Consider the following 25,114-nt stretch of genomic DNA (forward strand, 5'->3'; position numbering starts at 1 on the left):
TTCAGATTGTCTGTTTCTTATTGTGTGATTCTGGTAGGTTGTTTCTTTCAAGGAATTTGTCTATTTAGGTTATGAAATTTGTGGGCATAGCGTGGTTTATGTTTATTATTCTTTATTTCTTCATATGCTCAGTAATGATAGATCCTCTTTCATTTCTAGAATTAGCACTGCGTCTTCTCTCTTTTTCAACTGAAACTAAAAAGGAACATTTTAAAAAGTGAAAGCTATTTTTGATAAACTATCTAATTTCTCATGATCTGCAACTGTGGGTGTGTAGGAAGTACATGGAAAAAGATGTTTGGCAGAGCTTGCCAACAAATTCTTTCCTGCATCAAGAAGGCATGCCACTCAGCATGACACTCTTAAGAGGGAGGAATGTGACAAAAGAAGGATGCGATCTGCTCTTGGTGAAGAGCCACCTGACTCTCCCTCAGCTGCACATGGTGGCCTTAATGTGCATCTTGCTAGAAGGGGCATGCAAGCCAGGGGCTGCCAGCCAAGCCATACAGGCCAAGGGCAGTCTCAAGTCCATCTTTTACTTCATCGAACTGTTCTAGTAAGCAGCTAGAGTTTTATGAACACTGTACTCTTTATCATATTTCTTTGCTATTTCTGGAGGATTTGTTCTAGGAGTCCTCTTGTATACCAAAATGCATGGATGCACAAGTTCTTTATGTATAATGGCATAGTATTTACATATAACCTATGCATATTCTCCTGCATACTTTAAATCTTCTCTAGATTACTTCTAATACCTAAGTTGTTGTTATACTGTATTGTTTAGGGAATAGTGAAAAGAAAAATAAAATTCTGTAAATGTTCAATACAGAAACATTACTAAAAATGTTTTTGAGGCTCATTTGTTGAATCCAGCAATGCAGAACCAATAAATAAGGAGGGCCAGCTCCACCTATGTTTGGAGTCCATGAATGTATCCTCTTCCTGTGTTTGTAAATGGAAATTTATTTCACAAAATGACACGACTGCTTCTTCACTGACATGTTCGAAAACTTGCAAGAAGCAGCCAGGCATGGTGCCTCATGCCTGTAATCCCAGCACTTTGGGATGCCGAGGCAGGTGGATCACTTGAGGTCAGGAGTTCAAGACCAGCCTGGCCAACATGGTGAAACCCTCTCTCTACTAAAAATACAAAAATTAGCCAGGCATGGTGACAGGTGTCTGTAATTCCAGCTACTCAGGAGGCTGAGACAGGAGAATCACTTGAACCAGGAGGCGGAGGTTGCAGTGAGCCGAGATCGTGCCACTGCACTCCAGCCTGGGTGACAGAGCAAGACTCTTGTCTCAAAAACAAAATGAAACAAAACAAAAAAATATATACTGATAAAGATATTTGTATTGGCAAAGGGTAAACTCATCAGGAAAATATAAAAAAATTATTCACATATATGCAGTTATCAAATAAGCACAGAAATACATGAAGCAAAAATGACAGAAATAAAGGGAGAGATAGATAATTCAACAGTAATAGTTGGAGACTTTAATGCTCCACTTATATTAATGGATAGAACAAGTAGACAGAAGATAAAAAATAGAAAACATGAACAACATTATAAAACAAATAAACCTAACAAACATATACACAGCACTGCATCCAACATGAGAATATATATTCTTCTCAAATCCACATGGAACATTCTCTAGAACAGACCACCTGCTGGGCCATAAAACATCAGTAAAAATAGAGATTGAGATAATACAATGGCTGATTTCTAATTATAATAAAAGAGAATCAGAGATCAATGAAAGCAAGAAATTTAGGAGACTCATAAGTATGTGGACCTTAAATGGCAAAATCCAAAATAATTTATGGATCAAAAGAAAACCACAAATACTTATCAGAAAGTATCTTAACATAAATGACAGTGTAACCAAAACGTAAAACTTATAGAAATTGGTGAAAGCAGTGTTTTGAGGGAAACCTATATCAGTGAATTTCTTCATTAAAAAAGAAAGACAAATCTCAAGTCAACAACAAAAAAACTCAATAACAAAAAAAAACTCAAGTCAATAATAATAAGTTCTCCAAAACTTTTGTTATTTCTTTTTTTTTTTTTTTTGAGACGGAGTCTCGCTCTGTCGCCCAGGCTGGAGTGCAGTGGCGCAATCTCGGCTCACTGCAAGCTCCGCCTCCCGGGTTCACGCCATTCTCCTGCCTCAGCCTCTCCGAGTAGCTGGGACTACAGGCGCCCGCCACCATGCCCGGCTAATTTTTTTGTATTTTTAGTAGAGACGGGGTTTCACCGTGTTAGCCAGGATGGTCTGGATCTCCTGAGCTCGTGATCCGCCCGCCTCGGCCTCCCAAAGTGCTGGGATTACAAGCGTAAGCCAGCGCGCCCGGCAAGTTCTCCAAAACTTTTAAATGAATATACTACTTGGCTTTCCTGGGACAAAATATACTAATAGAGGAAAAAATAATCATGCTAAAAAAAAAAGCCCTAAAAGGAAAGACTGGGGAATGGGACACTTTGGGGATTGGGCTGTGATAATAGTCTAGGAAATTTAGGAGGTCATATGGAGGCTCAGGGCCAGGTATGCGGTCTAGAAAAACCCAGGAAGAGGGCCGGGCACGATGGCTCACACCTGTAATCCCAGCACTTTGGGAGGCCGAGGCAGGTGGATCACCTGAGGTCTAGAGTTCGAGACCAGTCTGACCAACATGGAGAAACCTCATCTCTACTAAAAATACAAAATTAGTGAGGTGTGGTGGCACATGCCTGTAACCCCAGCTACTTGGGAGGCTGAGGCAGGAGAATCACTTGAACCCGGGAGGCAGAGTTTGTGGTGAGTTGAGGTCACGCCATTGCACTCCAGCCTGGGCAGCAAGAGTGAAACTCCATCTCAAAAAAAAAAAAAAAGAAAAGAAAAAAGAATCCCAGGAAGACCCTCAGTATTCACCCTTGTTTGACCATCAAACTCTGTATCAGCAGAAAGTAAGGCAAGAACCAAGTTGTAACTTTCTGGCTGATTAGTAAAGGCATGCTCCAGCACACACACACACACACACACACACACACACACACACACACACCCAAAAGAGAACATTATAAAATTTATTTGGAGGAAGTGGGGAAATAACAAACATTTAAGAAAATCTCTGCAAATCACTAGCTTACCACCAAGCTAATGGAACAGAGATGTCAATGTACATGCATGACAGAGCGCACATCACAATAGGTAGCAACAAAAGCACAGAAAAGATGATAATCTGATTTCAAAATTACTATATTATAATATTCAAAATGTCTTTTTTCAACAAAAAGTTGCACGATACGTAAGTATATATTATTTGTTGGTTACACTTGAATTTGTAGTTTCTGTTTTGATTTCCAAGCTGAAAATATATTTTCTATCTGTAAATTTTCTAGCTGTAGGATTTCTGCTTTTATTAAATTAGTGAGTCTTTTGGAGCCTAAAATTTTGCAATTTTCAATGATTTTTTTCTCTAGTATTTGAAAATGTTGTATATTCTGCTTACTTGTTCATTTAATAATTGTTTTCTAAGACCACAAAAATATTCTTTTTGTTTTTTAATACATCATAATTTATACTTAAAATTTGGTTTCACCACCTGTACAAAATAGGTTTGTTACATGGCTAGTAATGTAATTTTTTCCAGTAAGCTAACAAAATTTAATTTATTCTGAAAATCTTGTCTTAGGGTTATTTTTATTTGCCATCACTTGTCATTGCCCCACCCAGATTAACACCACCTCACACTCAGAGCTGACTTTTTTGTGAAGACTGTGTGATTCTTTCCGTTTCTTTCTGCATTTTTCAGTTTTTAGCAATCTCACAACACCAAACAGCCGAAGTAGTGCTGGTGTTAAAAAATCTTCAGTTGACTTTTTTATTGCTCAAAGGATAAATTACTTCCACATTTTATTTTATTTTATTAATCTAAAAATGTTAATTGACAAGTGAGGCTTGAGTATATTCGAGGTGTGCAGTGTGATGACTTGATACATGCATACATTGTCTAGTCATTTTCACAATCAGTTAAATTAACATAACTCCTATTGTTCAAATATTTGTGTCCCTCCCAAATTTACTTTAAAACTTAATCCTCAATACAATAGTATTAGACTTTAGTTGGTTGCTAGGGCGTGAAAAATCTGCCCTTAACAACGCAATTAGCTGCCACTGTAAAATGGCTTGAGAAAATGAGTTTGGCCTATTTTGTCCTTCTGCTGTGTGAAGACACAGCAATTTAAGGTGCTATCTTGAAACCAGAGACCGGACCCTCACCAGACACCTAGCCTGCTGGTGCCTTGCGCTTGGACTTCTCAGCCTCCATACCTGCGAGAACTCAGTTTATACTGCTTATGAATTATCTATTCTAAGGTATTTTATTACAGCAGTTGGAACAGACTAAGATAACATTCAGTAACATCCATGCTGTGCAGTAGACCACCAGAACTTGTTTATTTTATGCCTTAAAGTTTGCACTTTTTATTAACAACCCTCCATTTCTCCCACCCACCATCTCCTGGGAACCACTTTGTACTCTCTGTTTCTATGACTTTAACTTTCTAGGCTTCATATATAACTGAAATCAAACAATATTTCTCATTCTCTGTCTGGCTTATTTCACTCAGCCTACTCTTCTCCAGGTTCATTCATATAGTTGTAAATAACAGGATTTTCTTTTTATGGCTGAATAATATTCCATTATATAAATACTCCACAATTATTTTATCCATTCATTTATTAATACTTAGGTTGTTTGCATATCTGTCATTGTAAATAATTCTGCAATAAATATGGGAGCACAGATGTCTAGATACTAGATACTAATTTTATTTCCTTTGGTTATATATCTGGAAGTGGAATTGCTGGATAATGTGGTATTGTAAGTTTTTAGAAAGCTCCACAATGTTTTTGATAATGGTTTTACCAATATTTCTGTATTTTTAAAAAAATGGTACGGGCACGGTGGCTCACGCCTGTAATCCCAGCACTTTGGGAGGCAGACGTGGGTGGATCACAAGGTCAGGAGATTGAGACCATCCTGGCCAACATGGTGAAACCCTGCCTCTACTAAAAATACAAAAAATTAGCCAGGTATGGTGGCACGCACCTGTAGTCCCAACTACTCGAGTGGCTGAGACAGAAGAATCACTTGAACCCTGGAGGTGGAGGTTACAGTGAGCCGAGATCACGCCACTGTACTCCAGCCTGGGTGACAGAGCAAAAGACTCCATCTCAGAAAAAAAAAAAAAAAGTTGTACTCTGTTGGGAGACAATTTTCATAGTCCTGTCAGTTTAATTTTTAACATCCTTTATAAGCTTCTATTTGGACAATCTTTTCGATCCATAGGGGTGAAAACTATTGAAGGCTCCATTGCCAAACCATGGCCTTTCCTCAGTGTTGTAAGGCCTACGCCAAGGAGAAAGGAAGGTCATGCCTTTGGGTGCCCCAGGCACACACCTTTCTGAAATCTTTCTCCAGCCAGCTGCTGCAAACAACAGATGACATTTCTGGGAAGATGAGGACTTGTTTCCAGACCAGCACCCCAGTGGCCATGAGATCTTATGGCCCAAAGGCTATGCTTACCTCCACCTGAGTGCCTGGGATGGGCCCTTTCTGCATCTCCCCAAGGCTTGGGTGCTGAGCCTGCCTTCCTCACCACCTAACCATAGTCTCGAACCTGTGAAGAAGGAAGAGGACAGATAACTGATTTCTGTTCTTTTGATACTGTTTTAAAGTTTTCTTTCTAAAAAAAAAAAACCTATCTGAAACTGGAAAAAAAAAAAAACCAAGGAAAAAAAGATGTCATAACCAAAGTAGGGGCAATATTTACATAGGTGAAAACACGTAGATATGTCTATAGGCAACAGACATGTGGCTAATTTACATATAAATTAAACATCTTATTGTCTTAGAGCGTACAGAGCTAAAAAATTATTCAATTCATAATATCAAGCATTAAATGCAAAAATACAATTAACTGATCTGAGAAATCATACCCCCCAAAAAACACAATAAATATAGAATTGAAAATAAGAAGAGAGATTTTAATGCATAAAATGCTGAATACAACATAGATGTACTATGAAAAATAATTCTTTAGATATCTGCAGTTCTTAACTGTGTGTACTCATGAAGAGAAGACACTGTGAATCATTGGTATTCAATGCAGAGCAGTAAACTTTCATAGAAAATACATTACAATCATTAATAATAGACTCTAATGAGAAAATTTTCAAATAAGCATTAAAGAGGCAGTAGGAGAAGTTTTTATCATGTTCTCAATATATTGGTGGTATTCTTACACAAATATACTGGCTATAATATGGCATTTGGGAGCTAATAAAAACTATATTTTTAAAATGAACAACGTAAATTTTGCAAAATACAATCAGCATTACTGAAGTATAAAGTAAATATTTAAGTTATTTATTTATTTATTTACTTTTTGAGACAGGGTCTCACTCTGTCACCTAGAGTGCCATGGCACCATCTTGACTCACCACAACCTTTACCTCCCAGGCTCAAGCAATTCTCCTGTCTCAGCCTCCTGAGTAGCTGGGATTACAGTTGCCCACCACTACCGCTTGGATTTTTTTTTTTTTTTTTGGTAGAGATGGGGTTTCACCATGTTGCCCAAGCTGGTCTTGAACTCCTGACCTCAAATGATCCACCTGCCTCGGCCTCCCAAAATGCTGGGATTACAGGGGTTAGCCATGGTGCCTGGCTTTAAAGTAAATATTTGGAATTAAAATATACTGGCATTTAGAAAACAGATTGAAAATGAATATAAATTTTAATGATGTCTTTTTGCTTCCAGTGAGCTTAAAATTATAACAAAATATTGTAATAAATATGTGGGCACCTACTGGTAATTTAACTTACATCTTACATAATGTGTAACTTTTGAATCAAAGTCACAAACGACATTCATTTCAGAAAGTGAAGTGTATAGGAGAGTAACATAAGCAAGATAATGGAACAGGAGGTCCTGCAGGCATATCCCCCACAACAGAATGTGGAAGCCATGCCAAACAAAACTGCATCGATAAGAGCCTTGGGATCCAGGTCAGTTTGTGACGCTGGAGGCAAAGACCAAGGGGAACAATTTGAGAGAGTAAGCCCTTGACCAAGTGGCATGCTTGCCAATGATGGTCCCAGCTCCAAAACAAAATACCGCCACATCCCACTGTAGATTTAGCTATCGCTCACTAGGCCTTGGTCCTGCCACTGCAACCATCTGCCAAAAACCCAGGAGAATTTATACTCACCTGAGACTTAGGTGACAGGCCTGCAAAACTTGGTTCTGCCTGTAGTCCCTGAATCAGACAAAACTCACCTTCTTTACTTCTCAGGCATGGTCAGGGAGAAATCTTGTCCACACAGGGACCCTCAGGGAAAAACATCCATCTATTTCCTTGGATGTAGGACAATCAATATTGAACTGAATGTGGATCATGAAATGGTTAGGCCGGGCACGGTGGCTCAAACCTGTAATCCCAGCACTTTGGGAGGCTGAGGTGGGTGGATCACCTGAGGTCAGGAGTTTGACCAGCCTAACCAATATGGTCAAACTCTGTGTCTACTAAAAATACAAAAAATTAGCCAGGGTGGTGGCGGGCACCTGCAGTCCAAGATACTCGGGAGAATTTTATTTCTGTTTGTCGATAAGAAATGTAAGAGTGGAATGTTAATAAATTTCAGTTTAGTTCTGTAATGTCAAGAATTTAATAATTAAAAAAACAGATTGGTTAAAAAAATTGTGATTCTTGGACATTCACTAAATCTTCAAGGAAAAACACATTTTTACATTCTTTTTACATTTATTACTTTAGTGAAAGACCATATGAAAAATCATTTTTAATATTGTTAATATTGTTACATACTTTGATCCACTTTACATCATTTTTATGTTCTTGAGGGAAGGAAATTAGGGTTCATTTTATCATTGGATATTTGGGAGGCAAGTCAATCTTTTTTATTTCCTTATAAAATTAACATCTTCAAAAGCTATTAAACAGAGGGTTGTCTTAATTTTTATTGCAGTAGAGGAAATATATTTAAAATATTTGTAGATTTGTAGCAAATAGATACTCATTATTTAAAGGTTAAATAACAATTTTTTCTTTTGTTATTTTTTCCAGTTTAAGGCAGTAGCTGCGTATGTCATATAAATGTCTTCCTACCACATCAAAAATGTTGCTTTTAAAATGTTTAAAATTGAGAAGGAAGGAATTTTCTCTGTAAGTTTCTATCATTGAACATGCCACCATCAAAAAGAATATTAGAATCCAGCATGAAGATAATGACTAATAAAAATGAGGTACATACTTTCTAAAACCGTAAATCAGATTTGAATGAGGAATGCTTTCCACATCCTTGAAAGAAAAACGGTGTCTTGGGTTTTACAGTGTTCTGAGAATGAAGTATTAAGATCCTATTTCTATAGGCAAGATCAGACTTACTAAGTATGGCACAACTAAGAGCTAATTCATTCATTCTATGTGTGCCACTAAAAGAGATTGAGCAAGTAAAAAAAAAATCAAACAGAAATCCTGGAACTGAAATAAACAACGGCAGAACTGAAAAAATATAATAGAAATGTTTAACAGGAGAATCAATCATAAAGAAGAAAAATTCAGCAAACTCAAAGACAGGCTATTTACAAGTAACCAACCATAAAGTGAACAAATATACACATTTCAGAAATTTCAGAAAAAGAGAGAAAGAGGAACAGAGATTTAAATATATAATGTCTTAAAACTTTCCTAATCTAGAAAAGAATATGAACATCAACTTTTATGAAGCTCAAAATACCTTCAGCAAGAAGAACCTAATAAAGATTGCCCTTGGACACATTATGATTGTCAAAATACAAAGATAAAGCACAAATCTTGAAAACTGCAAGAGATAAATTCTTCACATAGAAGGAAACCTTTATAATGGTATCAGTGGATTTTTCAGCAGAAGCTTTGCAAGCAAACTCGGAGACCATATATTCAAATGCTGAAAGAAGGAAAAAAACTGACCATTAAGAAGAGTTTATCCAACAAGGCTGTTCTTTAGAAATAATAGAGGTCAAGACATTCCAACATTCCAAGACAAAAAAGAAGGTGAGGGAATTTATCACACCTCAACCTGTCCTGCAAGAAATGCTAAAAGGAAGTCTTTATACTGATATGACCGAATACTAATAACATGAAAAATATTAAAGTATAAATGTCAGTGAAAATGGTAAATGCATAGTGAAATTTAGAATACTCTAATACTGTAGTGGTTTTGCATGTCACTTTGAACTTTAGTATAAGATCTATAAAAAATATTAAAATAGCTACAATAATTTGTTAATAGACACAACAAAAAATTGTAAGTGTAACATATATAGTATAAATGTGTGAAAGGGAGAAAATGTGTAAAGTTTTTCTACACATAGAAGTTAAATTGTCATAATCTCAAATAAGATTGTTAAGATACAACATGTTTTATGTAAGTCTCATGATAACCACTAGGAAAAAACTTCAGTAGATACACAGAAGAAAAAGAGAAAGTAATTAAAGCATGTAAAAACAACAAAAATGAAACAAAAATTTAAGTTTGTTAAATTTGTGGTAGCTCATGCCTATAATCCCAGCACTTTGGGAGGCCAAGGTGGGAGAATCATGTGGGAGCCACAGCTAAGGGCTCTGTTGGGTGTCTGCCATAGAATCTCTGTGTCAGGTGCCTAATAAGTGCTGAGGCAGGTGAGGCTCCTGGGCAGACGGGTGGGTGACCTATAGACCTGCTTGCACCTCAGTGAGCACCTCCACCAACAAATGGGCCAGGCCTCCACTTTTCTTCCTATCTGTCCCATCTCATTTGATGTGCCCAGTCACTCTTTGCAGTTGGCACTGTTTGTGTCCCATACCCATTGTCTGCATATGGACAGGGAAGGCTGGTGGGTGAAGAAACTCATCCAGGTCACACAATCAGTGAAACGTGGAGCTGGAATAAGACCCAGATCACTGGACTGTAGTCAGGGAATGGCTGGTCTAAGACAGCTGGTGCCAGAGGCATGGCCTGACCCTGCCCTGCCCTGCCCTGAAGAGCAGAGCTTCTCACCCCTTCCATCAGAGTCAACAGCTCTGCCAGCAGCTGAGGAGGGAACTCCATGTCAGGCAGCTCTGCACTGGGCTGGTTTCTTGCAGTCACAATGCCTCAGAGGAGTGCGCAGCTGAAACCAAAATACCTAGACATGGACGGTGTGTCTATGCTATGGGCCTGTTACTGGGGAGCATAGGCCCCCCCTCAGTGGCTGCAGTGGAGGCTGACAGCTGTGAAACAATGTGGCCCACTTGCCACCTCCCTTCCTCAAAAACAGGGTGGATTCCACTGTCGGGGTGCAGGAAAGTGCCTGGTCTCCACACTTCCTCCTTGGCCTCATGGCAGCAATAGCAGTGGCAGTAGTGACTGTGGCAGGAGCCCTAGGGTGGTCCACTGGCCTCTGGGGCTGGGCTTTCAGAAGAATGTGGGCCACAGTGGAAATGCATATCATATTTTATCAAAAATGTATTATTTTTCCTGTGAGAGTCTAGTTAAACAAGCTACTTCACTCTTACCTGAAGCCAGAAACTCAGTTTTGTTTGCTTTTGACTTTTTTCATGAATGGAATTAGATACTATGCATGCTCTTTAATCTGGTTTCTTGTATGCAACATTGTGATATTCATTCATCCATTGTATGTATGTATAGTTTTTCTTTTCAGTAAGGAAATATTTGGTAATCTGACAGGAATATGTAAAGACGGTTTGAAGTTAGAGTTATTCTTTAACATCTGTTTTGTTGACAAGGACTGAGAGGAGGCAATCCACCTGTGCAAGGTTACCTAGGGTCAGTGTGTGGGGGGCACAGGGCCCCCGATGCGGGCTCAGTGTGTGTGGGGCGCAGCGCCCTCGATGCGGGGGTCGCTATGTGGGGGGTGCAGGGCCCCCGATGCAGGGTGTATGTGGGGTGCAGGGACCCCTCATGCCCAGGGCACTTTGGTACACTGTCCAACAAGGCACCCTGTCTCAGAGGAGGGGTCCTGGCAGGTAGCGCGGCAACTCCCTTCTGGAACCCACCTTCAAGCTACCTGCCCACAGCAAACCCACAGAACCAAATCCCCTGCTGCACCCAGCCTGCAGGGGTGTTCCAGGACAAGCCCAAGTCAGTCCAGCGTGCAGCTGCCCTCCTACCCTGAGGATGGGAATGGGCTTCCCAGGGGACATAAAGACGCCAGGCCTGGACCTCCTGGGCGGGAAAAGGAGCGGGTCCTGAAGGCCTGTGCCCCACAGCCCCAGCACCAGGTGGACTGCAGCGCAGTGGGTGGGCCAGCGGCAGCTGGGGAGAAGCCCCCCCATCAGCAGGCTGGGGTCTGCCCACCACGGCCTCCCCACGTCTGCCTTTGAGGGTGCCTGCCATGCCCTGGGGGATCCTGGCATCTTTACAAGACTAGAAGCAGGAGACAGAACAGTGTCTGTCCCAGGGTGATTTCATCAGGAGACCACCCACATAGAGCTGGACCCTGCAGCTAAAGCGGAAATATGAGACAGGCTGGCATCTCCGGAAAAACTGCCTCTCAGCCTTGGTGTTCCGTGCAATGTGAAAAAAAAAAAAAAAATAGGTCCTCCAAGTTTACAGCTTGCAATCAGGCTAGTGTGTGACCCTGCAGACCACGAGGGGAGAATTTAAAGTGGCCCCGGCTGGCAGGGTCTAGGTGGCTGGCAAAGGCACATGCAGACCCTGCCTGGAGCCCACCCTAGTGGCGCTGGGCGAGTCAGTCTCCTTACACAATGTGAGCAGCATCCCTGGCCTCTATCCACGAGGCACCACTAGCATGTGCAGGTACATACAAGTGCGTGCACACACAGTTGTGACACCCAGAACTGTCTCAGGACATCAAAATGTGTCCCTGCGGGCAGAAGTGTCCCTGGTTGAGAATCTGCCCCAGAGGAACACCACACCAGGCCTCAGGTTTTGTGTTGATCAAGTTCCAAAGAAAATGAATATCTTGGCTGGCTGCGGTGGCTCATGCCTGGAATCCCAGCACTTGAGACCAGGAGTTCAACACCAGCCTGGGCAACGTAGTGAGAGACTCCATCTCTACCAAAAAAAAAAAAAAAGAAAAAAAGAAAAGAAAATGAGATCTCTAGTTTTAAAATTCATAAAAACCACAAGAAAACAATACACTATGAGACCCAGCAGAAACAACAGGTAGACTCTGTAGACACAGATACTGGAATTATCAAAGAGAATATAAAGTAACAGTGTTTTATATACCTAAAGAAATAAAAGAGATTTCTGGAAATATGAAAAAAAAATCTTGTTTTATCACTTATCATTCAAACTGTCCTTAAGTATTAGAAATACACTACAGCATCTCCAAACTTAAATAAACCGAAAGTAGTATCATTACATCACTCTGAATTAGTACAGGTTTGTAGTGTTTTAAAATGTAAAGATTTGCATAAATGCATAATTTGTTGTACTAATTTATTAAAATGGAAAATAGTCAAAATTCAAATTCAAATATAATTACATAATTTCAAATTTTCTTCCACAAATCGATACACTTATATATTCATAATATTAATATTTCATCTAGAAACACCTACTGATTAGTAATAATTCAGTGAGACGTAAGAACAAATCGTGAGAGAATTACAGACATCATCCCACCTGAGTCTTGATCACTAACTGGTAATGAAGCCGAGAAACAGACGCTCACCCGGCTGAGTCTTGGAGTGAGTCTGTGTGTGAATTGTGGTCCCTGAGCCATGGTTATAAGGAAGGGATGCTGTCAGTTCATCTCCCTCAGGCCCATAATTGTCATGTCACCTGTAGAAGCAGGATGGCACTGGCCCTGCGATTGTTAGAAAGGGGGGCCACCAAGGAGAAAACTAAATGTACCTAATTCCTGAAAACAGCAGAGTAGCCATAGCTGGGTTCTGAAGTTTAGAATGAGTGCCCCACACACACCCCGCATCGGGGGCCCTGCGCCCCACACACACTGACCCTGTATCGGGGACCTTGCGTCCCCCACACACTGACCCCTCATCGGGGACCCTGGGCTGCAGAAACCATCCATGATGTTGCCGTGCCCTAGCTCTGGTGGCACTGGGGCCCTCCAGGCTGGGCTGAGTAGGGGGTCCCCACCAGTGCGTATCCCAGCACCAGCGGGAGTGGGCCTGGGCAGGGGGGCAGGGAGTGACACCAAAGGGGAACTGCCCCAGCCTCCTTCTGTACCCTGGGGGATTCTCCTTTTCCTTGGCTGAGGGAAGTGGCCTCTCCCCATAGAAACCTGGGGTCAGGCTGGGCGTGGGAGGAAAGGAGGGTGAGCAGGACCCCAGACCTTGGGAATCCTGAGTGGGGGGTGACAGACTCTCCCTATGACGTGCCTGGGAACTGCCTGGGGGCCCAGGCTGACCCGCCTCCTGGGGACAGGGCCCTCCTGGGGAGCCAGGCTCACAGGTTGTTCTGTGGGACTCAACGTGGGGCAGCGTCCTGGCCAGGATGAGGAAGGCCATCACCCCGGGGTCTGCGGGAGGCACACGCAGGCCAAGCTGTCGTTCTCCCGGCTCCCTGATCCGCTGCAGCCAGTCCCTCAGCCTTGGCCGGGACCTGAAGTCCGACCGCCATCCCTGGGACTCCCCTGCCAGGCGGGCACCCCCTGCTTAGAGGCCATCCCCACCCCCTCCATCTGCTCCCGTCGGAGCGACAGCCTTGTCCTGGTGCCCTGGGTTGAGATGGGCGGGAAGCTGCACTTGTACCACCAGGTCTCGGGCGCTGCCTCCGCGCAGCATCGGAGCCGCCCGGCGCCCTCTGCTGGCCATTGTCGGAAGTGCAGCCTGGCTTGAGTAGTGCCTTTCCCTGGAGATGGGACCCAGGGCAGCACTGCTGGAAACTGGGGCGGCCAGAGATCTGGTAACCCATGGAGGGGTCCCCCACTGTCCACTGAGGGCGGCAGTAGTAGCTTCGGACTATGCGGACTCAAGAGAGCCCCAGCCCATGTCAGCACCAGGAGCCAAAACCGGGTCAAGGGCTCCGTGTGGGACCCTGCCGGGGGCAGGCCTGGGGAACCCGGATGGCAAGGGGTGCAGGAATGCGCCCACGCCGGGACTGTCTGGGCCTGCCGGGGTCTCCAGCCAGAGAGGTTGGGTGCGATAGGGCGCCCGCCCTCGAAGGGCTGAGTGCCAGGCCGGCCCTGGGGGCCCGCTCAGCCCATGTGGGCTAAATGAAGGTGGAGTCCAGAGGCCCACCCCGCCCCCACCCGCACCGTCCAGCTGGCTCAGGGCTCGGGCCCCAAACAGCTGCTTAATGAACGCCGACTTCTGCGCCAGCTGCTTGATGCGCTCAACTCTTCTCGGTCATCTCTTGGGTGAGGAGTCAATTCTGCTCCTTCAGCATGAGGATGATCTGCTGCTGCCAGCCCGGGGACGAGGTGGACGTCAGGGCAGAGCAGAGGGGCCCGGAGGAGGACGTAGGCAGGGCCCGGGTGGCACAGGCTGCAGCCAACAGCTCCCCCAGGCACAGGGCCACCTCCTGTACCTTGGGCAGTAGCCGCCCCGGTGGGTAGGGGCTCCCCACGTCCCCAAAGTCGGCGCTGGCTCTGCTCTGGCCCAGGCGGCACTGGCGCTCCTGCACTCGTTGCAGCTGCTGCTGGTACCAATCGCGGCCCCGCGCCATTATCTCCAAACCCTGCAGCAGCACATCCTCCTCCTGCTCCAGCTCCTTCATCTGCTTCAGCAGGCCGCAGTCCAGCCGCTGGTGATGATGTGCCTCCCGTGTTCCCCTCCGGCAAGCGGGGCCCGACGGGCATCCCCTGAGTCCGCCTCCAGGACCCTGCAGGCCGCTGCACCTGCGTCGGCGCTCAAGCTCCGTTCCAGCGCCGCACTCTGGGACAGCTCGGGCTCCGCGGGGCAGGACGCCGCCTTGGCAGGGGCGCACAACTGCTCCTGCTGCGGCCGCGCAGCTGGGACCGGCCAAAGGGGCGCGCACGCCCAGGGGCAGGGGCTTCCTCTCCAGGACCGTCCGCGGCTCGTCGGCCCGCGCGAATACCAGGCCCTGCGGCGGCGGCTGGTCCCCGGGCCGGCCGGGGCACGCATGGGGTTCCGGGGGCCGCCGTCGGCGCTCAGCAGAGAGGTGCGCAGGCCGGTCAGCAAGCGCTCGAAAGTCAGGCAGCCACTGGCCGGGGCCATCTGGCGCAAGCCCTCCAGCACCACGCTGGACAGCTCCCGCGCGTCGGCGCCCTGCCAGCGGGACTAGATCTCGCGCAGGTGCAGCAGCGGCGCCGTCGGTCGTCCAGAATGTCGAACAGGGTGGGCAGGCTCTGCAGGAAGCCGCGCAGCAGCCCCTCCCTGCTGCGCGCAGGCGCGGCGGGAGGCACGCGGCCCTGCTCCGCTGTCGCGGCCCGGGCCATTATGGGTCCCAGCGTCCACTTGCGTGCGTCCCCGCGCGGCCCCACGACGGGGCCAGCCCAGCGCTCTCCCAAGATTTTTAATATACTTAACATTAAGATTTTAGATGACCATAATAAAATTATGTTTAATCCTATTATACTAATCGCTAATAGGGAGTTTTTTTACTACCACAAAACTATCTGAAAAGAACACCTTCTGCTATGTATCTGCTATATAATTTTTATAGGATACATGCAACGTTGCATGCATGAATGTGATACTCAGCATGATGTCAGAGTGATGTGATATGACATCCACTCAATGCATTATTTTTTTCCAAAATACTTTAGGTGATTGCTTTTCCCATTAGCACAAAATCTACTTCAGTTCAGTTCTACAAACACTCATGATTTATTTCTATATACATGTCACAGTACTTGGTGGTGACAATTAAATGAAGGATTGCAAAAAGTGAAAACTAAGTGCTTAACTAAAAAAGTGTGTCCTTGGTACTATAGGAGTACGGATAATGTGCGCCCTCTACAGGTGTGACTGTGCATGTGTGGGTGTTCCCTCAACTACATTAATAATTTGGTTTATCATATAATGATCAGGCTGTAGGTTTAAGAATTTATGTGATAATCAACATTAATCAAAATTCATGGGTGGATTTAAAATGATGATGATAATTTTGACTCTGAAGTAAATTGATGATGGAAGTTCTATTGGTTGTTTTTGTCAGGTACATAAAATATTTCCTCTTTGCCATTAAAATGAACACAGTTTCCACTTGTGTTATCACTCAAGAGTGCCTTCTTTGCCCAAGCTGGTGTTGGAGTCTCCACCAACATCCTCCTCTTTTTCTCTTGTATCATGACGCTCCTTCTGGATCCTGAGCTCACTGACCTGACCACCAGTCACTTGGCCCTCGTCCACATCATGATGCTGCTCACCATTGTGTTCTTGGTGTCTCGAGACCTTTTTGAGTCCCTTCATTTTCAAGATGACTTCAAGTGTAAGATGCATTTCTAGCTGAGCAGGGTGATGAGGGACCTTTCCATCTGCATCACCTGCCTCCTGAGCACGCTCCAGGCCATCACCATCAGCCCCAGAACCTCCTGGTTGGTGAGGTTTAAACATAAATTCACAAATCACATTTCACATGTGCTTGTCTTCTTATGGTCCCTCAGTTTGTCCTGCAGTAGTTACATAATCTTCTACACTGCTTTCTTTCAATAAGACTCAAACCAGTTTTCTGACGCTCAATATATACTGCCTCATTTTCCCAAGGAAGTCCATCATCAGGAGCCTTATTTTTGTTACTCTCTCATTATCCAGAGGTGTGTCCTTTGTGGGAATTATGCTGCTCTCAAGTGAATACATGGTGACTGTCCTGTGCAGGCATCAGAGGCGATCCCAGCACCTTCACAGCACCAGACTCTCCCCAAGAGTCTCTCCAGAAAAAAAGGGCCGCCAAGACCATCTTGCTGTTGGTGAGTTTCTTTGTGGTCATGTACCAGATGGATTTGAGCCTCTCATCCTACTTGATCCTGATATCAACATATGATCCAGTCGTCCTGGGTGTCCAGAGGCTTCTGACCAGTGCCTATGCCACTGTGAGCCTTTTGGTGCTAATAAGGTCTGAAAAAAGGATAATTGATATTCTGCAAATGATGAGACAGAAGTAGCTTTTTTTTTTTTTTTTTTTTTTTTTTTTCTGAGATGGAGTCTTGCTCTGTCACCCAGGCTGGAGTGCAGTGGCGCGATCTCGGCTCACTGCAAGCTCCGCCTCCCGGGTTCACGCCATTCTCTTGCCTCAGCCTCTCCAAGTAGCTGGGACTACAGGCGCCCGCCACCACGCCCGGCTAATTTTTTTGTATTTTTAGTAGAGACGGGGTTTCACCGTGGTCTGGATCTCCTGAGCTCGTGATCCGCCCGCCTCGGCCTCCCAAAGTGCTGGGATTACAAGCGTGAGCCACCGCGCCTGGCCCATATATTTTTTTCTATGAAAATAATTATCTGCAAAGGAGATTCTAACATCAGTTAAATTGTTCAAGTATCAGACTCTGAAAAGGAGATTCTAACATCAATTAAATTATGAATAATTTAATACTTGAAAGTATCAGAGCATTTGATATTTTATTTCATTGCAAACACTGTTATTTTATGTAAATCATTTGGAAACTGTTGCTACCAAAAACTTGATGGATCCTTTAGTTCATTGTCCACCATGATTTCATAGCCCAATATGTTTGCAGTTTCTTGCATTTCATTTTGATTCCTTAAACTTCATTTTAAATTTTGTTTTCTTTTTGAAGTGTATTCTTAATAAGCTCATACTGGTAATAAGATTCCTCATTTTCTTTTACTTTTGGAAATCAGTTAAGGCATCCTTACTTATTCAAAACATGTTAGTGAAGTATCTAATTATTGGTTGAACAGTAACTTCTCTCAGCACTCTTACTTATTTCTCTGTTTTCTGAGTGAACGCAGGCTGCAGAGACTTTGCTCTCACCTTCATTGGTTCTCCCTGCTTTTCTCTCTCATGGTTTTAAATATTTTTTTCTTTTCTTTGATGTTACGCAGTTTGACTTTTATTTCTGTTGAGTATTTTTTCATTGGTGGTCACTTTCAATCACAATACACTTCTGCATTCAAGGGTTCCTATCTGATATTCCGTTTCAGAAATTTATAAATATTTGTTATTAGTGTGATTTGTTATTTGTATGTAAGCTAGTGAAACCAATGTGTTTGATTTCATCTCCTTTTATTCTTTGTACACGTACAATCATATTTGTATTGTGATCATTTTGTTTTTCTGTAGTTGTTTTATTCATTTCAGTATTCTAGTTCACTAATCCTGTTATTAACTTGGTCTAATTTAATAACTAAACCATACATTGTATATTTATTTAAGTTTCAGTTGTTCAATTTCCATTTAAGTCTGAAAAACATGACTGTTTAGTGTGTGTGTGTGTGTGTGTGTGTGTGTGTGTGTGTGTGTGAAAGGATCTGTCACCCAGGCTTGAGTTCAGTGGTGATCATAGCTCACTGCAACCTCAAATTCCTGGTCTCAAGAGACCCTCTCACCTCCACCTCCCCAGGAGCTGACACTACAAGCACATGCCACTGTGCCTGGATTATGTTTTCATATCTGTTTGTTGTAGAGACAGATTTTGCTTTGTTGCCCAGGCTGGTCTCAAACTCCCGGCCTCAAGTTATCCTCCTGCCTTGGCCCCCACAAAGTGCTGGGAGGACAGGTATGAGCCACTGCCCCCAATGCCCACTTTAAAACTTCACGTGTTTTCCAAATTATTTTGATATTCTCTTTCCCCATTTGTGTTACTTAATTAAATATGTTTCCAATCTGTGAAGTTTATGTGATGTATAACTTCTTTCCCTTTTAAGGGTAGTTTAGTTTGTGTGCTTCATAATTTACAATTTGGTTCTTACATTATAGATGTCTCACATTTGGGATGGCGCTGGTTAGTAATTTTCTGTTTATTCCAAGGGGCAGAGTGGACGATCCTCACAGGCTTGAGATCTGTGTAATCAGCCCTGCAATCAGAGCTGTGCCCAAAGGCGGCTGTAACTTCTCGCTTTCATGACTCCTGTAAATTTGCCTCTTAATTCACTTCTGGTCCTGGAAAGTTTCCATATTTTTCTATCAGCTCTGCTGGGGAGTTTTAGAATTCTTGTAAACTTTAAATATTTTTAATTTACTACATTAAATGACCTTTGAGAATATGTTATTCTGTGCTAAAACATCAAATGTCCACATGCATATATGAGTAAAAAATGTTACATAAATATTTTGTGTAGAACAGTGCCCCATGAGAAATTGCAATTTTTCTCATTTAAAACATCTCAATGCCCATGTATTATACACTAACATTATCTGTGAAGTATAAATATTTTCTTTTTTCTTTTTTTTTAGTATCCAAAAGATTTTTAAAGCCCCAAACAGTTATTACAGAGTTAATTTTTCTTTTTTTTCCACATGTATAGAGTGTACCTAAATATTTTTTTTTATTATTATACTTTAGGTTTTAGGGTACATGTGCACAATGTGCAGGTTTGTTACATATGTATCCATGTGCCATGTTGATTTCCTGCACCCATTAACTCGTCATTTAGCATTAGGTATATCCCCTAATGCTGTCCCTCCCCCCTCCCCCAACCCCACAACAGTCCCCAGAGTGTGATGTTCCCCTTCCTGTGTCCATGAGTTCTCATTGTTCAATTCCCACCTATGAGTGAGAATATGTGGTGTTTGGTTTTTTGTCCTTGCGATAGTTTACTGAGAATGATGTTTTCCAGTTTCATCCATGTCCCTACAAACGACATGAACTCATCATTTTTTATGGCTGCATGGTATTCCATGGTGTATATGTGCCACATTTTCTTAATCCAGTCTATCGTTGTTGGACGTTTGGGTTGGTTCCAAGTCTTTGCTATTGTGAATAGTGCCGCAACAAACATACGTGTGCATCTGTCTTTATAGTAGCATGATTTATAGTCCTTTGGGTATATACCCAGTAATGGGATGGCTGGGTCAAATGGTATTTCTAGTTCTAGATCCCTGAAGAATCGCCACACTGACTTCCACAATGGTTGAACTAGTTTACAGTCCCACCAACAGTGTAAAAGTGTTCCTATTTCTCCACATCCTCTCCAGCACCTGTTGTTTCCTGACTTTTTAATGATGGCCATTCTAACTGGTGTGAGATGGTATCTCACTGTGGTTTTGATTTGCATTTCTCTGATGGCCAGTGATGATGAGCATTTTTCCATGTGTTTTTTGGCTGCATAAATGTCTTCTTTTGAGAAGTGTCTGTTCATGTCCTTCACCCACTTTTCGATGGGGTTGTTTGTTTTTTTCTTGTAAATTTGTTTGAGTTCATTGTAGATTCTGGATATTAGCCCTCTGACAGATGAGTAGGTTGCAAAAATTTTCTCCCATTCTGTAGGTTGCCTGTTCACTCTGATGGTAGTTTCTTTTGCTGTGCAGAAGCTCTTTGGTTTAATTAGATCCCATTTGTCAATTTTGGCTTTTGTTGCCATTGCTTTTAGTGTTTTAGACATGAAGTCCTTGTCCACGCCTATGTCCTGAATGGTATTGCCTAGGCTTTCTTCTATGGTTTTTACGGTTTTAGGTCTAACTTGTAAGTCTTTAATCCATCTTGAATTAATTTTTGTATAAGGGGTAAGGAAGGGATCCAGTTTCAGCTTTCTACATATGGCTAGCCAGTTTTCCCAGCACCATTTATTAAATAGGGAATCCTTTCCCCATTGCTTGTTTTCGTCAGGTTTGTCAAATATCAGATAGTTGTAAATATGAGGCATTATTTCTGAGGGCTCTGTTCTGTTCCATTGATCTATGTCTCTGTTGTAGTACCAGTACCATGCTGTTTTGGTTACTGTAGCCTTGTAGTATAGTTTGAAGTCAGGTAGTGTGATGCCTCCAGCTTTGTTCTTTTGGCTTAGGATTGACTTGGCGATGCGGGCTCTTTTTTTAGTTCCATGTGATCTTTAAAGTAGTTTTTTCCAATTCTGTGAAGAAAGTCATTGGTAGCTTGATGGGGATGGCATTGAATCTATAAATTACCTTGGGCAGTATGGCCATTTTCATGATACTGATTCTTCCAACCCATGAGCATGGAATGTTCTTCCATTTGTTTGTATCCTCTTTTATTTCATTGAGCAGTGGTTTGTAGTTCTCCTTGAAGAGGCCCTTCACATCCCTTGTAAGTTGGATTCCTAGGTATTTTATTCTCTTTGAAGAAATTGTGAATGGGAGTTCACTCATGATTTGTCTCTCTGTTTGTCTGTGATTGGTGTACAATGCTTGTGATTTTTGTACATTGATTTTGTATCCTGAGACTTTGCTGAAGTTGCTTATCAGCTTAAGGAGATTTTGGGCTGAGACAATGGGGTTTTCTAGATATACAATCATGTCATCTGCAAACAGGGACAATTTGACTTCCTCTTTTCCTAATTGAATACCAGTTATTTCCTTCTCCTGCCGAATTGCCCTGGCCAGAACTTCCAGCACTATGTTGAATAGGAGTGGTGAGAGAGGGCATCCCTGTCTTGTGCCAGTTTTCAAAGGGAATGCTTCCAGTTTTTGCCCATTCAGTATGATATTGGCTGTGGGTTTGTCATAGATAGCTCTTATTATTTTGAGATACGTCCCATCAATACCTAATGTATTGAGAGTTTTTAGCATGAAGGGTTGTTGAATTTTGTCAAAGGCCTTTTCTGCATCTATTGAGATAATCATGTGATTTTTGTCTTTGGTTCTGTTTATATGCTGGATTACATTTATTGATTTGCATATGTTGAACCAGCCTTGCATCCCAGGGATGAAGCCCACTTGATCATGGTGTAAAAGCTTTTTGATGTGCTGCTGGATTCGATTTGCCAGTATTTTATTGAGGATTTTTGCATCAATGTTCATCAAGGATATTGGTCTGAAATTCTCTTTTTTGGTTATGTCTCTGCCAGGCTTTGGTATCAGGACGATGCTGGCCTCATAAAATGTGTTAGGGAGGATTCCCTCTTTTTCTATTGATTGGAATAGTTTCAGAAGGAATGGTACCAGTTCCTCCTTGTACCTCTGGTAGAATTCGGCTGTGAATCCATCAGGTCCTGGACTCTTTCTGGTTGGTAAGCTATTGATTATTGCCACAATTTCAGAGCCTGTTACTGGTCTATTCAGAGATTCAACTTCTTCCTGGTTTAGTCTTGGGAGGGTGTATTTGTCGAGGAATTTATCCATTTCTTCTAGATTTTCTAGTTTATTTGTGTAGAGGTGTTTGTAGTATTCTCTGATAGTAGATTGTATTTCTGTGGGATCGGTGGTGATAACCCCTTTTTCATTTTTTATTGCATCTATTTGATTCTTCCCTCTTTTCTTCTTTATTAGTCTTGCTAGTGGTCTATCAATTTTGTTGATCTTTTCAAAAAACCACCTCCTGGATTCATTAATTTTTTGAAGGGTTTTTTGTGTCTCTATTTCCTTCAGTTCTGCTCTGATTTTAGTTATTTCTAGCCTTCTGCTAGCTTTTGAATGTGTTTGCTCTTGCTCTTCTAGTTCTTTTAATTGTGATGTTAGGGTGTCAATTTTTGATCTTTCCTGCTTTCTCTTGTGGGCATTTAGTGCTATAAATTTCCCTCTACACACTGCTTTGAATGTGTCCCAGAGATTCTGGTATGTTGTGTCTTTGTTCTCGATGGTTTCAAAGAACATCTTTATTTCTGTCTTCATTTCATTATGTACCCAGTAGTCATTCAGGAGCAGGTTGTTCAGTTTCCATGTAGTTGAGTGGTTTTGAGTGAGTTTCTTAATCCTGAGTTCTAGTTTGATTGCACTGTGGTCTGAGAGACAGTTTGTTATAATTTCTGTTCTTTTACATTTGCTGAGGAGAGCTTTACTTCCAACTATGTGGTCAATTTTGGAATAGGTGTGGTGTGGTGATGAAAAAAATGTATATTCTGTTGATTTGGGGTGGAGAGTTCTGTAGATGTCTATTAGGTCCACTTTGTGCAGAGCTGAGTTCAATTCCTGGATATCCTTGTTAACTTTCTGTCCTGTTGATCTATCTAATGTTGACAGTGGGGAGTTAAAATCTCTCACTATTATTGTGTGGGAGTTTAAGTCCCTTTGTAGGTCACTCAGGACTTGCTTTATGAATCTGGGTGCTCCTGTGTTGGGTGCATATATATTTAGGATAGTTAGCTCTTCTTGTTGAATTGATCCCTTTACCATTATGTAATGGCCTTCTTTGTCTCTTTTGATCTTTGCTTTTTGAACTTTGCTATTTTATCAGAGACTAGGATTGCAACCCCTGCCTTTTTTTGTTTTCCATTTGCTTGATAGATCTTCCTCCATCCCTTTATTTTGAGCCTATGTGTGTCTCTGCACGTGAGATGGGTTTCCTGAATACAGCACACTGATGGGTCTTGACTCCTTATCCAGTTTGCCAGTCTGTGTCTTTTAATTGGAGCATTTAGCCCATTTACATTTAAAGTTAATATTGTTATGTGTGAATTTGATCCTGTCATTATGATGTTAGTTGGTTATTTTGCTCGTTAGTTGATGCAGTTTCTTCCTAGCCTCGATGGTCTTTATAATTTGGCATGTTTTTGCAGTGGCTGGTACCGGTTGTTCCTTTCCATGTTTAGTGCTTCCTTCAGGAGCAGTTTTAGGGCAGGCCTGGTGGTGACAAAATCACTCAGCATTTGCTTGTCTGTAAAGTATTTTATTTCTCCTTCACTTATGAAGCTTACTTTGGCTGGATATGAAATTCTGGGTTGAAAATTCCTTTCTTTAAGAATGTTGAATATCGGCCCCCACTCTCTTCTGGCTTGTAGAGTTTCTGCCGAGAGATCAGCTGTTAGTCTGATGGGCTTCCCTTTGTGGGTAACCCGACCTTTCTGTCTGGTGCCCTTAACATTTTTTCCTTCATTTCAACTTTGGTGAATTTGACAATTATGTGTCTTGGAGTTGCTCTTCTCAAGGAGTATCTTTGTGGCGTTCTCTGTATTTCTTGAATCCGAATGTTGGCCTGCCTTGCTAGATTGGGGAAGTTCTCCTGGATAATATCTTGCAGAGTGTTTTCCAACTTGGTTCCATTCTCCCCATCATTTTCAGGTACAACAATCAGACGTAGATTTGGTCTTTTCACATAGTCCCAAATTTCTTGGAGGCTTTGTTCATTTCTTTTTATTCTTTTTTCTCTAAACTTCCCTTCTCACTTCATTTCATTCATTTCATCTACCTTCACTGATACCCTTTCTTCCAGTTGATCGCATCGGCTCCCGAGGCTTCTGCAATCTTCGCGTAGTTCTCAAAACTTGGCTTTCAGCTCCATCAGCTCCTTTAAGCCCTTCTCTCCATTGGTTATTCTAGTTATCCATTCGTCTAATTTTTTTTCAAAGTTTTTAACTTCTTTGCTATTGTTTTGAATTTCCTCCCGTAGCTCGGAGTAGTTTGATCGTCTGAAGCCTTCTTCTCTCAACTCGTCAAAATCATTCTCCATCCAGCTTTGTTCTGATGCTGGTGAGGAACTGCGTTCCTTTGGAGGAGGAGAGGTGCTCTGCTTTTTACAGTTTTTCTGCTCTGTTTTTTCCCCATCTTTGTGGTTTTATCTACTTTTGGTCTTTGATGATGGTGATGTACAGATGGGTTTTTGGTGTGTATGTCCTTTCTGTTTGTTAGTTTTCCTTCTACCAGACAGGACCCTCAGCTGCAGGTCTGTTGGAGTTTGCTAGAGGTCCACTCCAGACCCTGTTTGGCTGAGTGTCAGCAGTGGTGGCTGCAGAACAGTGGATTTTCGTGAGACCACAAATTCAGCTGTCTGATAGTTCCTCTGGAAGTTTTGTCTCAGAGGAGTACCTGGCCGAGTGAGGTGTCAGTCTGTCCCTACTGGCGGGTGCCTCCCAGTTAGGCTGCTTGGAGGTCAGGGACCCACTTTAAGAAGCAGTCTATCCATTCTCAGATATCCAGCTGCATGCTGGGAGAACCACTACTCTCTTCAAAGCTGTTAGTCAGGGACATTTAAGTCTGCAGAGTTTCCTGCTGAATTTTTGTCTGTGCCCTGCCCCCAGAGGTGGAGCCTACAGAGGCAGGCAGGCCTCCCTGAGCTGTGGTGGGCTCCACCCAGTTCGAGCTTCCTGGCTGCTTTGTTTGCCTAAGCAAGCCTGGGCA

At 42.7% G+C, this 25,114-nt stretch overlaps 1 long non-coding RNA gene and 1 pseudogene across 1 annotated transcript in view; both read right to left on the minus strand.

The window, feature by feature from the left end:
* Positions 1 to 1,475: 1,475 nt before the first annotated feature.
* LOC101176333 overlaps positions 1,476 to 25,114 on the minus strand; it is a 36,950-nt gene continuing 13,311 nt past the window's right edge. The window contains exons 3-4 of the long non-coding RNA XR_001113376.2: positions 5,576 to 5,669; positions 1,476 to 1,675 (exon numbers count right to left, since the gene is read on the minus strand). This is a non-coding gene — a long non-coding RNA (uncharacterized LOC101176333). The remainder of the gene's footprint in view (positions 1,676 to 5,575; positions 5,670 to 25,114) is intronic.
* Positions 14,234 to 15,422, minus strand: LOC100582569 (annotated as a pseudogene).

Source organism: Nomascus leucogenys, chromosome 17 (genome assembly GCF_006542625.1).
Source record: "Nomascus leucogenys isolate Asia chromosome 17, Asia_NLE_v1, whole genome shotgun sequence".
Lineage (NCBI taxonomy): Eukaryota > Metazoa > Chordata > Mammalia > Primates > Hylobatidae > Nomascus > Nomascus leucogenys.